The following is a 15,134-nucleotide window of genomic DNA, read 5'->3' on the forward strand; positions in this document are numbered from 1 at the left end:
CATTGATTTCACCCTGATGACATGGTCCTTAGTGCCTGTGCAATTGGAATAGGAACGTGAGTGTGGGCAGGTCACCCCGGGGACTGCCCCATGCAGAGATGCGCTGTCCCAGCTCTGCCACTGCCCAGCTGTGTGACTTTGGGCAAGTCACAGAGCTGGATGGGGAATACTGGAAGTCATTATCTTCCTCCAGAAAATTTTGCCCACAAAGGTTCAGACATCAAAGATGAGGCCTCAAGGCATGACTATAATCTTGGTAAATAAACAATGCCAGAAATAATTTGGGTATACAGAGTGCTGTTGTGGAGCAGTTGCAGTGTGTTTCTGCTGCCAGTGAAGGGGAAAATAAACGAAAGTGGGGTTTGTTTGTTGTTTTTGTTTTCTGGGGGGTTTTGTTGTTGTTTAAATGGTTGGCTCCCCCAAACCTCTGAGTAAGGCAGTGCACAGTCCCATGGCCATCGGTCACCATGCTCCTGCGTTGACTGGCTGGACACTTCTGAGGAAGAGGAAAGAAATCTCTTGGCAGCAAGTGCTGAGTACCCTATACTTAGGGGAAAGATTTTTCTTAATCCCTTAAAGGTTAGTTTATGGCTTGAAGGCTGAAGGCTTTCTAACCCTGACAAACATAAGCCTACCTGGTGTAACATTAAGTGCTGTTGTCTTGGCAAACATAAAAATCCTTCTTTGATTTCCGATAAGCAATGAATCTTGAGAAAACCATGTGCCAGTGAGTAATCCAGATTGTCTGGTTGTTGCGTAAGGAGCTGTGTAAGATGTTGTGGCAGCAAGCAGGATGCTGTGTGGATGCTAAGTGGTGTTTAGGACTTGTTTGCTGACAGAAGTGAAGATCATGATGAGATAGGCAGGTATTGCAACAGTGTATGGCATAAGAGCTGTTTGTCCAGGTAAACAACACTCCTACAACAGGCGTTCTGGAGCTGTAGATGCGGGGTTTGTTGGAGCTGCTTCATGTGTTTTGTGCAAATTGCTTTAGAGAAGGAGCAGGGACATTTTTTCTTGTGAGCTGAATGTATTAGAGCACCTAGGCCAGGGCACGCTGGGCTGGACTGGGGCTTAGTGCAACCAAAGCAGTAATTTAATGCTGCTGGAGTTAGGGTAGAGGTTGGTGCTACAAGTTGAACATGACTCATTAGTCACAAAGTACACTGGAGATTAAAAAAACCCTCATGAGATAGGTGGTCTGTAATTAATAATCCTCCAAGTCTCCCTTGTTATCAAGCCAGCCGGTGCCTAGGAAGTGGCTTTACTAGGCTGCCGCCTCAAGGACCTGCTCTGCCATGTGCCACCTCTGCTGAGCATCCCTGGCATCTGATTCATGGGCAGCATTGGGCCTGTGGTCCCCATCACCTGCAGCTGACCCATTACTTGTGCAAAGAGAGGAGCAAAGGATATCTGGGTTTTTTTTTTTTTCTTCCCTTCCTCCTGCAACAAACCCACAGTGGCTTTCTGCCACCATCTTTCAAGCAAGCCAGTGCAGACCCTGTCTCACCAGCCTTCAGGAGGCAAAATCCCAGAGAAACTCTTTGGGGGAACAAGTGCAGTGCTGAGCAGTAGGTGTTTGCGGGACAATACCCTGAATAAAACCCAGAGACCATTTCTGCTCCTTATTCTAGCCCTTGTCTTCTGCTGTAGTGATGTATCAGGCTTCTTTTCAGTGTCGGAGAGTTAGGGGAGAATCCTTGCTGTTCTCCCCTCTGTTTTGGGCAAAACTGAGCTCAATCACAAGTTGAAATGGGCCGATTATTTAAAAAAAAAAAAAGGAAGACTTTGGACTGAATCTGGAGAATGCGGCTTCTCAAAGTATTTACCCGTTTATTTATAACGTGCATCTTTTGAGGGCAGCAGGAGAATCGGTGAACTTTAACAGGGTCACTGTAGGTATTAGGCTCTGGTATAAAGAAGATAATTTTTGGCTTGGAGGAGTTGGTTGCGCAGCTGGTTTAACAGCCTTCTATAACCTGCAGAGCAAATGTATTTGCTTTGGCTGCTAAACAATCTAAACACTCCACTGAGAGCTTCGGCTCTGCTGTGCAAGGTGGATTTATCTGCATTTGTTTCAAAGCTGTGTCAGAGTCGCAGCCAGCAGCTCCTCTGGCATAATCTCATCTCCATCTGTCCTAATGGGCAGTCAAATACACCTGGGTGCAGAGGGCCCCGACGAGGTGCTGTGCATCCCTACAGCTCACCCAGGCCATTGGCTGTGATTCAGCCTGATTTACACACGCCTCACCCACTCTCCCTGCTTTAATTGCTCTTGGCTGCACCTACAAAGGGATTGAGGTAGGACTGAGATGCTCTGGACCAAAACTCCTAAACCCCCCAGAGACACTGCTTGTGTGTTGATACTCGATATCCAGCACCGAAGTCCCTCTGAAGCTGAAGTTTTGCCGCTGGCGTGCACAGGAGCTCCTTGTCTTGACAATGTTGAACTGGTTTGAAAGTACCTGTTTGGTAATTAAGGAGCTCCCATGCCTGCCTTGACTGGGGGACTTGGGCTGGCCAGTGGTCTCTACCCATGCCCAACGGGAACCCCTCCAGCCCCATAGCATGCTAGTAAAGCTATGCTGTCCTGTGGTGAGTGTTGTTTCTTTGCTCTTTTCTTTCTTCTTAAACAAATCCATATGCCACCCCTTCCTTTTCACTTTCTTTTTCTGAGCGTGCTGGAATATGGGTACCGAAGGCACGAGGCTTTTGGAGCAGGGATCAGCGTGCTGGGCTCCCTGCCTGCTTGCGAGGGTGGAAGCAAAACGAAGAGCAGGCTGTCGAGTGATGCTTCAAGTTGGGCTTGTGTGCAGCTTTCCAAGACAAACATGAGCCTGCCTCCCCGCTAGCCCTTCTCCCCCCAACTTCCCAGCGCGTGACTCGGAGCAGCGTAGTGGACACCGAAGGAAAGTGCCAAATTCATTTTTTAACTTTGTCGGCTCGGTAAAACAGTCTGATGTTGGTAGGAGGTTATGTTTTCATAGAGAAAGCCTTGGAGAAAATAAAACAAAATCAACCTCCCCTCCTGTCCCGGGGCCTCACTCGGTTTCAGGTTGGGGCCAGGGCTGCTGACTCATCAAATACACAGGTGCCGGAGAGCCTTCACCCGCAGCGAGCACCACCTCGCCGCCAGCCCTCTGGGATGGGTTGTAAGCTTTGCCCCCATTTTCACTGCTGAACAGATCCTGGATCACCTTATTCTTCTGGGTGTAGGCCCGGCAGTTTGGCAGCGCGTTGCTTTGCATTGCAGTCGCATGCTTCTACTCTAGCACATAATTTGGCCCCGTGCCTTTCTTCTTTCCTTTTTCTGTACCACAGGAAGCAGCATTTATAAAATCCCTAATGATCCTGTCAGCTTTTATACATTTCCTGTCTTGCTTTTTAAATGAAAGAGGAAAACATAGCACTTTTGACCTGAATTACTTTGGATTGTGTTTGCTGGATGTGGTATTAGTCACTGGTCTGCTTTGCTTCTCCCATCCGTGATGCCAGGATGGCTGCGTCTGCTTCCATGTCCTTATCACAGTCCCGGCAACTTTAATGATTTCCGTAACACCCCCTCTTCCCCTCTGAGATTCAGGGGGAATCTGAGTTCCGGTTTAAAAAGTTATGTGAGAAAATTGTTTTACCTTTTGGAGTCGGAGAAAACCTGGAAAATGCGTCTTTTTCACCCTGTAGACTAAATACCAGAAGGCAAATAAAAAGAACTCTAACTCTGTTACTTAAGATGAAAAAGCCTTGTGGTTTTTTTTTTTTTTTTAGCTAAGCTATGTTGGGTTTTTTGCAAGTGTCTTATTTGAGACTATGGCACAGGGCTGACTTCCTGCCCAGTGTACATGCAGAATTACCTCTCTGCAGGAGACTATCTGGTTTGACATATAACTTTGTTCAGGCCATAGATGTATTTATTGGAGCATATAAGAAGTCCTGAGAGCTCTAACCATGTACCTGACAGTAGATTTGAATCCTATGTTAATGCTGTCTCTGTTTTTTGCAGTGCAGTTAAGAAAGAGCAATCCAAGTGATAAATCTCAGTTTTCCTCTGCCAATACCCAAGGCTCTTAGGGGTCTCTATAGGCAGCCCTTATCTGTGAGGCAGACGGAGCTATAGCTGTGCTGGGCAGAAACCCTGCAAAGCCGAGGGTTGCAACAGTTTGTCTGTTCTTGATGGGTGATGTTGCATCACAGCGATCCCTGCTCATCCAAGGGACCATTTCCCACCAGCGCTCGTGGTCGCTTTAGGAGGGTGGCTTCCTGCAGCGCTTTGCAGGGCAGGCAGCAGGAGAGGGGTTTTCCTCCTAGACCACTCCTTGGTGTACATAGGAGCAGCAAATTTTGGACCAGTTTCTGACAAAAGATAGGGAAGAGTGACTCTTGTATCCTCATTACCTTGAACCTTCCCAATGTTATTTCCTGCATTGGTGGAAAACTTAAAACCCCAGACATTAACTGCTGAGTTGAAAGACATGTTATTCCATCCTCTCTCTTTGCTGCCTTGTTTTTTTCTTCAGAAGCCTTCTCTGAATACCATTCCTACCCATAACTTTGTGAAATGCAGAGGCCAAGTGCCTGGAAACTGTATAACTAGCATAAGGCCAGTTTCTGAGCTGACTTGCACGCAGCATTGCAAATAAAAGTAACTGCTGGAGTAATTGGAGCTTAACCAGACTGAAAACTAGTCTAAGTAAGCAGAAAAATACCGCTCTGACTGCTATAAAGAGGCATTACTCTATTGCATTTATGAAATCACAATGCTATAACCAGGTGTCTTGAGCAAGGAAAAAAAATGGTTGAGTGGTACATAAAAAAATTTCAGGCTCACTTTCTTCACCTAAAATAGGGAGCAAATGGCCAAGGACATCACTGGTTAAACAAGCTATTAAGTCAGCTTCAGGGGGAGCTGGATGCAGTTTTGCAAGGGGAAGAAATCAGGAGGACCAGCTGTGAGCTGGATATTTTGCAGTTGAGATGATGTAATATGGTCAAATATGTGCCTCTGCAAGTGAAGTTGGTTATTTATTCCCTTCAAAGACTTTCCTATGTCTACGCAGTCTGAAGATTATTTTTACAGTTAGTATCAGCCTGGCACAGGCCAGACTTGTTCTCCTGCTGCTGGTATTGCTGAAGCAGCAGAGGAGCAGCCAGATCTGAAGCTGAGCTCAGGGGCCCTTTCACTGGGGTCTGTAGGATTCCCAGTGACCCAGAGGAAGCCACGAATGCAGATTATCTTTATCAGGCACTCGAGCTGAGGTTACATGAAGCAAGTCAGAAAGCAGCTGGACTGATACTGCTGTGTTTGACTCTATCAGTGGCCAAGAATGGGAGGGCTCGGGGGAGCTACGCTGAGTTTACTAGGCACATCTGCACTGTGAGGGAGGACCCCAATCTGCCTCGTGCTGGGTGCGTGCGTTTGGGGTGGGGTATCACAGAGCATGATGCAGTCTCCCTGGGGCGTCATGTTGTGTATGCATGGCCTGCTCTTTCTTTTAGTGTCCTTAGGTACAGGTTTTTGTCTTCAGGACCAAGTGTGGAGGAATCTCTTGATACTTGTCCAGCCTCCACTGAACTGGCCCCTGGGTGCCTGGAGTCCCCACAGTGCCCCAGCACAGGGACCCAAATCGCTCCTGGGCTTGCTGCGGTGTGTACCGGAGCAGGGGATGCCCCCTGTCCCAGACCATCGGAGCAGTGGCGCTCAACTACTTTCAAACCAACACTGGGCTATGGTACAACATAGAGCCCTGTGAGACCCCCAAGCCTTGCCGTGTTTACCCCAGTGCGTTTGGGAGGTAGGCTGTGGGCAGGTTACCTGGTCTCTGCTGACAACACAGGCTGTAGTAACCAACTCCTGTGGACCAGATGTGAAATGGCGTAAAATGCTGCACAGAATGGTGTTTGACACCTGCTAGTGATGGGGAGGCACCAGTGCTGTGTTTCTAAGGTGATTAACAGCTCTGGTGTCACACATCCTTCTGCTGCCAGTGCCGTGCTCTGTGTCACACCCCACAGCCCGGTCTGGCTGTGCCGTCCTTTCCAATGAGCTCCACCACTCTTGTTGGAGCTGGGCTCCTGCCATCCATCGTGTCTGCTCCAGAAATGAGGGTGTAAAAGTGTAGGAGTTGGGCCTGCCTCCATCTCCAATGAAGGGCTGGAGCAGAGCAAAGATAACGGCTGTGGTCATTATGCCCATCCTCTGCACCAAGTGGAGATCACCTAGTCTGGGTCTAAGCTTGGATTTACACTCTGCAAAGTGAAAGAAGGAAAAAATTGTTCTCCTGTTGCTGCATGTGCTCTCTGGTGTTGGGAAACATGCTTAGTGCTGGAGAGTTACCCTTTAAGGAGCCTTTCAGCAAATTTCAGATTTGAGTGAGGTGAAGGAGACTTCCAAGAAGCATGGCCAAAAAGCAAAAAAAAAAAAAAAAAGGGCGAGAGAAATATTTTCTTTGAGATTCCGCTTTGAGAGACTGGGGGTTATCTGGGTTTGGAACATTTAAATTAAGGGAGAAGTCAAACAAACAGAAGACGTCACCAGGCCATTTCGATGCAAGGCGATTTCTTAACACGCAGAGATCACTCCTGACTTTAGGAGATTTACCCGTACTTAGCTTAAAGACTGGAATTGGAAAAACCAGCAGAGTGCTCAGGTTTCTTACCAGGGGGTTTGGTTTTCAACCCCCATGTTTGGCAGGAGATGCATTTTACTGGTCTTACACAACCCGATCTTTCCAGTCCCTCTGCTGAGCTTTCCATCACACGCAGTCCCCTGCTCCCCTCCTCCTGCTGTGGCTGATGCCTGTGTTACTCAATTTTGAGACCTCAGGCACACAGGGATCTATAATTCAATCCTATTTCCAGTTCTTGCTGGACCCTTCGAGGTCTTTTCCTTCAAGGGCTCCTTGCATGGGAGTCTCAAATAGGTTGTTCCATGTTTCTGGCGCTGCTGACTGCTGTGTCCCCTGCCAGCCTTGCCCCTTGTCACCCGCTCGCTGGTATTTTTGGGCTGCCTGGAACAACACATCAATGCCCTGGAAAGCAGCGGGAAAACAGCAAAAATCATGTTGAGCTTTATTTTTCTTTCTTGTTTTGACAACCTCTGGCAAGAATCTAGATGAAAACAGAGGGACCACAGGAATGATTGAGGAGGGATTTTTCTGTGTGGTGTTTTTTTAAGATAGGATTTGCCAGGAAAGCCACCCACCTGTTCAGACAAGGCCTCAATTGTGGTAGACAGTGGTGAACAACCGAGTATCTGTGTTCCCCTCCAAAAGCCGCAATTCTGGGTTATTTTTAGCAGATTTGCACACCTCTGTTTATTTGCTCTCCCTGGTGCACATTCCTCGGTCCCTGCGACTTCCCCCGTAACATGGCCGAAGCCAGAGGCAGAGAGGAGCTTTCTGCGAGTGCATGGTATTGCTAATGGGAAAGGATTGAGATACTGAGTTTTAGCCCAGTACCTGTTCAGTATAAATCACAGTTGTGGGCTTTGCCTCTGGGGGTCCCTGAGAGTCATCCCCTTTCACAGTGACGATGCCCCGCCACCTCTCCTGTGCCTGTCTGGATGTTTTTGGAGCTTATAGGGGCTGTATCTTCATCTGCTTTTCATTTCCCTGGATGCTGCTGGGCTATCAGCTTGTTTTGTTCTTAATGGCAAATTGATGCTCCACACGGTCTCCAAGACAAGGGAGGTGTTTAGTCTGCTGTGGGTTTTTTCTCTGCTCATAAAATAAGGGAGAGAGTAACTGATGTCTTGGGGGTGGAGGGAAGTGATTTATCAGTGCAGAAAATCAGACTGATCTGAAGGAATCTCATTAGATGTGGATGAGTCCTTAAGTGGTAAAAATGATCAGTCAGCTGCATAAAACAAAATGCTCGTGAACTTGAGCATTGCTGTCAGAGCCTGGCTATCAGTGTGGTCTCCTTACCACAGTCCCCGAGAGCCTCATCTCGGGGATGCTGGTGTGCATCTTCTCAACATGCCTGTGAAATAGGAAAGGGATTTCTTATCATTGTCATTGGAAAGAGCTGAGAAGTGGAAAGATCACTGCCTGTCTGCCCTGCGGGACAGGTCGGGCTCCCAGGGCCACCCTGGATCCCACAGTTTTGGCTTAGCCTCGGTGACCTGCCCAAGGTCATGCAGGAAAGTCCATCACAAAGCGCAGACTTTCAGCGTAGGAATACTTAATCCTCAGGAACTATCCTTCCATTTCCTTCCCTGTACTGCAGTTACTGTTGACTTGCTCCTTGGGTGGGTCTTTGCTCTTTATCTCTGTGCTTGGGACATCATTACTCGTTTGCCCAGGTAGGAAGGCTGCTGGACAACTCTCTTTCCTTTCATTCTGCATTTTTTCTCTGGGTTTGCGTTAACCCTTGATCTAATGCATTTTCAATGTGAGCCTGCATTCCTTACTCCTTATGTTGAGATCTTTGGCCATTGCAGCATGGTCACTTGGGAAGGTTTAGCGGTTTGAGGATCAGCTTTGAGATATTTAGACTCATGAACCACAGCAAAACTGGCTCAGCCCTTTCCTGCTTCCATCAGAGCCAGCTCCACTCAGCTACAGGAACACAGCACATGGACTGGGTCAGCCATGACTAAAAGCAATGGGACTTTTGTTAGGGATTTCCTTGGTGGCCTGAAACGTGTAATGATTCTGCTGCTGTCAGAGCTGCTCTTTAGGAGACGTGTCCATTGGCAACCCCGCAGCTTAATGTTGGCTGATGTCAAGGAGGATCTTAGAAACTGATGTCTGGGCGAGTCTACATAATATTAGTCTCTGAGTCACTCTGCACATCTCTGACTCAATACCTGAGCTGAAATTTCCCGTCTCATTTGCTGCTGTGCCACGCGGTTGTCTGGGGTGGTACCTATGCCTGGCAGTCGGGTTGGAGTGGTGCATAATGTGAATCTGAGTGTGTGATGGACAAACTCCAAAGTGCTTTGGGATATAGTTAGGGTGTAGACCGGCTGCCTAGGCTCAGCTTTGTTTGCAGGAAGGTTATAGGATCGCTGAGATGTTTCTATTGGAAATGTAGTACAGTTACACTGGCTGTAAGCATATGGCTTTGTGAGTGGGAATACACAGGGAAGAGAACCAGGTCCTGGTAGAGCACCTCACTTGTTTCTTGTCCTCCTACGTGAGGCAAAAGCAGCTTTTTCTGGGCTGACTGAGTCCTCAGCAGACTTTGTATGTGGATGGAGACATCCACTCGTGTTGTGCTTGGACACTGTTGTCTGTTTTCATAGAGGAGCTGATGACCTCTCCCATCTATCTTAACTGTTGGGTGGTGATTACTTGGTGATTCAAGGCACAGTATCAGTATCTAAACGATGAAATGACGACAGTGATCCTGAGAGTGCTGGGATTAGCAGTGTCTCTCCTCTCCTGCCACCTACCACTTGCAGTCTCACAGCAGTGGAGCTAGAAACAATAGGAGCAAATTCCCTATACTGCTTTAATATGGTTTGGCCATGAAACTATGTACACTCTAACCAGCTTGCTGTATGTTAAACAAACAGGGAGACTCCTCGTTGTAGTGAAAGCAGAACCATTAATAATGTTGTTTATAATGTGCTTATTTGCTGATTTGGAGGTCAAGCATGTTTGACATTCCCACTGCTCAAAGGGGGCTCGCTTAGCAAGGACCTCTGCTTTACATCGGACACATCTCCTTTTTTTGCAAACCACATCTACATTTTCCTGAGAAATGTTTACGGTTTGGAGGTCACTGACATAATTTTAAACATCTGCTCAGCTCAGAAAGGGAGAGATTGTAATTGTTTTTGCCATGGCCCTCTTAAGGCTCAGTTATTTCTTTCATGCGCTGTGATTCATGTGTCACACTCTTGCTTACTTCAAGCATCTTGAAATGCGCAAACAGCAATTACTTCAGAGCCAGCAAAAGCAAACAGCTCAGCACCTGCTGCTTGCACACTGTCGCTGCAACTTTAAAGCAGACTCTTGAAATTAATTTTTCATGCGTGACAGAAGCCCAGCCTTGATAGTGCGGGGGAAGGAGGCTTTGCCTTCGGCCTCCTGTGTCAAGCAAGCAAGGAGGATCTGGACGCGCACTGCCTAACTTCATACCTGCTTTGAAAGGACCAGCTGGGAGGCTGGTCACCCAGCAGGCGTTGTCTGTGCTGGCCGTTGGTCCTGTGGAGGTCTTCCACCATTTTATCAATAATGGAGACACCTTTCAATAGCTGGAGTGTGGTTATAGCAAGAGCCCTGGTCTGTGCTGGTGGTTTGATTGCTGGCTCGTCTCTGTGTGATGAGGTTGAGGGTGTCTGCAACTTTGTCCTGGCTCAGCAGCACTGTGGATCAATAAGAAGAGATGGAACTTGTTCAAAGCTTTGCTTTCTTATGTTGCTCCAGGAGCTGACAGCTGGGGTATCTTCTGAAAACTGTGGCTGAGCTAAGTGTTAAAAATATGCCTTTCTCTGATTTTTGTGTACTGCGCTTAACATTCCTTTATAGCGCTCTGTCTGCTAAATGGGACTGTCTTACCATTCAAAGCCTGAAATGGAGGTAGAGTTTGATGTGATGATGTCTCTGGAGAATGGCTGATGACAATGACACGATGAGTGATATACAGAAGTAATTTCTATTTTTTGAAAATAACCCATTTCTCTGCAAAGCACACCATTAGACAAACAAGGCAAGGGAAGCGGATGCATTATCAATCTATGAAACAAACTGGGCTGCTTTTCAAATATGAAAGAGATACCCAAGGGCTGCCAAAATGCATTTTGGTGAGGAAAGCAAGACGACAAACTGCTTTTACTGTAGAGAGGACAGGCCAAGATTCAGAGTTGTGCATCTACCACCTCTAGAGAGAAGGACACTAATTTGTGTCGCAACATTTCTATAATGAGCGAGTATGCACCCCTGTCCCAAAGGAAGGAGCAAGTCCCTGTGGGATTACACCAAAATGCAAGTTTGGGGTTCGGTGCCCTTTGGAAATCTGGCCCTTCTTTTGGATCCTGCCCTCTTAAATTCCAGCTATAAAGTTTGCCTTTGGAAATGTCTTCGTAGAAGTGGGCATGGAGTTGTTGGTCAGCCCGTGCATATGTGCTGGCTGGGCAGGGTGACCAGCTTTGTCTGCCTTTCCGGCACTGCCAGGATCCAGGGTCTCTCTTCCTTTTACCCAGGTGCTGATTTCTCAGAAAACATGTGGGGACTCAGTCTTGGAGACTTGCACCCTTGTCTTGCATGTGCCTGGTCCCGGCCAACTGCATACAAACCTCTTTGGGGGTGTGGAGACTTGCAGTGAGTGCGGTCACAGAAGACTTGTTTCTTTACAAAACTTAGCTAAAGTTCTAAATAGTATTTTAATTTTATTTTAAACCTAGTTCCCTAAGGAGAAAAGGATGGTGTGCTCATATGGGGCTGTGTGTATGTGTGTTTGTTTGTGTTTATCCATCCACATGCACTCCTGCATGCTAGTTTTTGGACGCCTGGGTCAATTTCAGCAAAATCTGACATTTTGATAGTGGTCTCAAAGATTTTTAAACCTCTAAAATTGTGTGGACATAAGCAGCTCAAAAGAGAAAAGCATTTATTTTTATTAATAGCTGCAGTGAGGAGAAGACTGACATCTAAGCTCAACCCTTAGTAGACAGCAGAGAATCCACAGAGGGGAATGCTATAAATGCTGCAACCACAGAAGGAGTTTCAATCACAGCACATCCTTTATTGTGCACCAGAGAATCCAACCACAATGCAGAAATCCCCAGGAAACTACCCTGTGTTATTTCTGTTGCTTATAGAAAAACCTCATCTGGTCTATTTGTTTGTTTATTTGTGTTTTGGTTTTTTTATTTTATGGGGAAGCCACAGGGCATGACATTTTAAATTAGCATTCTATTGCTATAGGAAATGGTGAGAAAGGTCACAGAAATATCCCTCACTTGGCAACGAAAGACTTTCAAAACCATGTCCAGGCTGCGCTCTGCGGAGTGGGGTGTTGAAGATGTGCTGAAACAAGGCGTGGGAATGTGGAGCAGTGCACTGGGCAGCCCTCTTGGGAGGCGACGGGAGGATCTGGGAGGTTACTGTGGCCTGCCAGCACCAAGCTGCCCTGGGTACCTCTCCCCAGCCTCGCGCTCAGATGCTGGGCTTGCTGCCATGCTGCTGCCGTTCCTGTGGGGGTCCTGCGCTAAAGGTAAATAGAGGCTGTAAGAATATAGGATCTGAAGAGGGGCCAGCTTTTCATACGGTATCTATGCTGGGATTCACCTCACCAAACTGTAGCTGTCTACAAAATATCCAAGGCTAAGCTATTTGCCGTAAGATCTCTTTATAATCAGAATAAATAGGCAAAAATAGAGCAACCCCTCCCTCCACAGGTACCTCATTCTAAGGTATCTGGGGGTCCATCCTCTGGGGGTGATTGCTTCTTGCCATGGACTTCAACAGAGCACAGGGTGACCTGTTTAGATTTGATCATCTCCCTTGTAGACACCCTGTTAAGGGCAGGTGAATCCCACTCAAGCTGGTCTAGTCCACAGTGCTGGCTTCCACAACAGAAGTGTTATAGTGCAGGGTTTCAGTCTATCTCTACCAGCAAGCTCAGCTTGAGACTGAGATCAAGGTGATGAGCCGATTTTGGGGTTAGGATGCTGCTAGATGCATCCTAAATCTGATCTGCCTCTGAAAATAAAGTGCAAATGACTTCTTCCATGGAAATTGTGACTAGGGCAAGCACCTGGGGAGTGTGCTCTAGGATGTTCACGTCCTTTTGCTCAGTAGGGGAGATTTACAGATGTGCTCGGTGTTGGCTGACTAGTACCTGTGAACATCTTTGCACTCTTTATAGTGGCAACAAAGAGCAGAAATTAGAGGAGACTTTGGAAATCCTAACTGGAAAGGGCTTTTCTGGTTATGTTGACAAATAATGATGTATTTAATTTTTTTTTCCTTCTTTGCTCTCTATTTGCTGATGTTCTCAGTGTGATGGGGAGGCAGCTATACTGCTGTCACTAATCAAGCCCAGCTGATTTTTGCAAACAAAGTTTCTGCTTGGAATTACAATGCTTTTCTTGTGATTATATTAAGAGAACATGGCAGCCTGTAATTCTCCTTTTGCCATTCCTATCTGTAGCTGTATATCCAAGTGTGGGGGTGTGTGACCATATGTACACTCACTCTTTTATGGGTACTTTGCCCTGATCGTATTTTCACTCTTTCTATTATTACTGCAGGCTGTAAAACTTATGAAACTTGAAGACAGAAGCCAGCAATTTGGCCTGTTCTAGGCAGAGATGCTCTTTCTATGTGGGGACTGGGGTGTTGGAAAGACTGACACTTGTTTTTGTTGTAAAAACTGCTTTTGCTAACTCCAGACTGGCTTAGTAATACCTCCGCAAGATCCTTGGAGGTTCCAAATACCCTTTTGCTATGCTGTCTGCAATTGTTTATTTTATGGTGTCGACTACTTTGTATTGTTAGGACATCGTTGCAGGCCAATATTTTACTTGGCAAAAATATTTGAGTCACAAGCTCAGTCTCTCAAAATTTCCCACTGTGAGTGATCAGCAAAACCTAAGCATGCTCTTACATCTGCAAAGGACTTGTGGGTAAAAGAGGGGGATTAGCAAAGAGGTGATCTCAGCCGCTTGCACTCTGCATGCAGCATATGGGGTAATTTAACAATCATAACTTGAAGTGCTGCAAGATGATGCTTTTGACTCCTCCCCCGTCTCTACAGCTGCGAAGTGCTAAAGCACGCCACTCTCTGCTTTATTGGAGGCTGGAGGCCAAAGCCAGTTGAAAATTTGAAATTAAAACTTATCCTTTATTGAATTTGTCATCCCTGAGGTGTGAACGCACACCCTTGTGTGTACACACGCACACAGAGGCTCACAAACAGCAACTTACTATTTTAGGGACAGAGATGGGTGGAGAGCTGTGGATTTGGTCTTGTGAAGCTTCTCTTATTAAAAAGTATTGAAACTCTCATCTGAAACGTGGTGAGTCAGGTTCTCATGGCAGGTAGAGGAATGTGTGGTGCAAATTCGGAGAGGGGATTTGCTGAATGCTGAGATGTCTCAGTCTTGATGTCTCATCACTATGCCCTTATTTACAGTTTGATGTTGGAGCAATTATTGCTCTATTTTTATTGAAGCAATGGAATATATTTTTTTTACTGTCAGGCTGGTTGCATCTGTTTGCTCTGGATGAGCCTTGTACCAATTGTTTTACAGAGAAGCCACCATGTCTTGCTGAATTGAAGCACAAACCTATTGCAGTGAGTGGCAAGGCAGAGCACACTGGTAGCCTAAACCCTAGTCGCAGGAAAGCCCTGTCCACGCCAAAGCAGGCTATGTTCCTCATAACGCTCCTGCTTGTGAGGAGCGCAAACGGGCAAATCTCCTCCAGCTTCTTGGCTCCCCAAGAGCTTCTTCCCCAGTAAATGGCTTTTTCTGTCTTTCCAAACCGGCTCACCACCAGCAGCGATATCAGTGATGGCACTGGGACAAGGTGCCTCTGCATCCTAGTTTGGATGGTCCTCTGGCCATAGGAGGTCTCGCAGATTTAAAGGGGCTTGGCTAGGTAGCTGTGCTTAAAGGCTTGAGGACTGGAGATGGAACAAATCACCAGCGGATGAATCCTAATTATGTAGGAATGAACCACTGCAGCTCAGTTTTGTTAGTCAGAGGCAGGATCTAAGCTTGGATTGCCTGAGCAGCGGAGAGTGGGTTGTGTTTCATCCCAGGAGAATTTTGAGGGTTATTTTGGCAGAGCACAATGGAAAAAGCATGGACCTTCGCAACTCTCGGCTGTGCGGATGACAAAGTTTGCCTTCTGGCCCGCCAGGCCTTTTCGCCTTCATTAGCACAAACTTAGTTTGGAACCTTTTCTTTTTTTCCCCTGTTCCTTTCTTTCATTCTCCTTCTAGCTGGTCTTTGTCCCTGAAGCCCACACTAATGGGAGCATCCAGCAGATAAGAAAATGGTGCGAGTCATATTTTGTATCATCTATGGTTGGAACTTTAGTGCTGCAGGGTCAGCTTTAAATTATCCCTGGAGGGTTGGTTGTGTTTTATAAGCTGGATGGCTTGGCTCACAGCCGTTTGATTTTTCCAAATAGTATAAATCTATAGACATTTGCCTTTGGCGCAAAAAAACTCCCCAC

General features: G+C 46.7%; 1 protein-coding gene across 1 annotated transcript in view; it reads left to right on the forward strand.

Annotated features, from left to right (window-relative positions):
• Nucleotides 1-15,134, forward strand: part of TRIM16 (tripartite motif containing 16) — a 74,913-nt gene that overhangs the window by 25,546 nt on the left and 34,233 nt on the right.

Source organism: Ciconia boyciana, chromosome 16, assembly GCF_034638445.1.
Source record: "Ciconia boyciana chromosome 16, ASM3463844v1, whole genome shotgun sequence".
Classification (NCBI taxonomy): Eukaryota; Metazoa; Chordata; class Aves; order Ciconiiformes; family Ciconiidae; genus Ciconia; species Ciconia boyciana.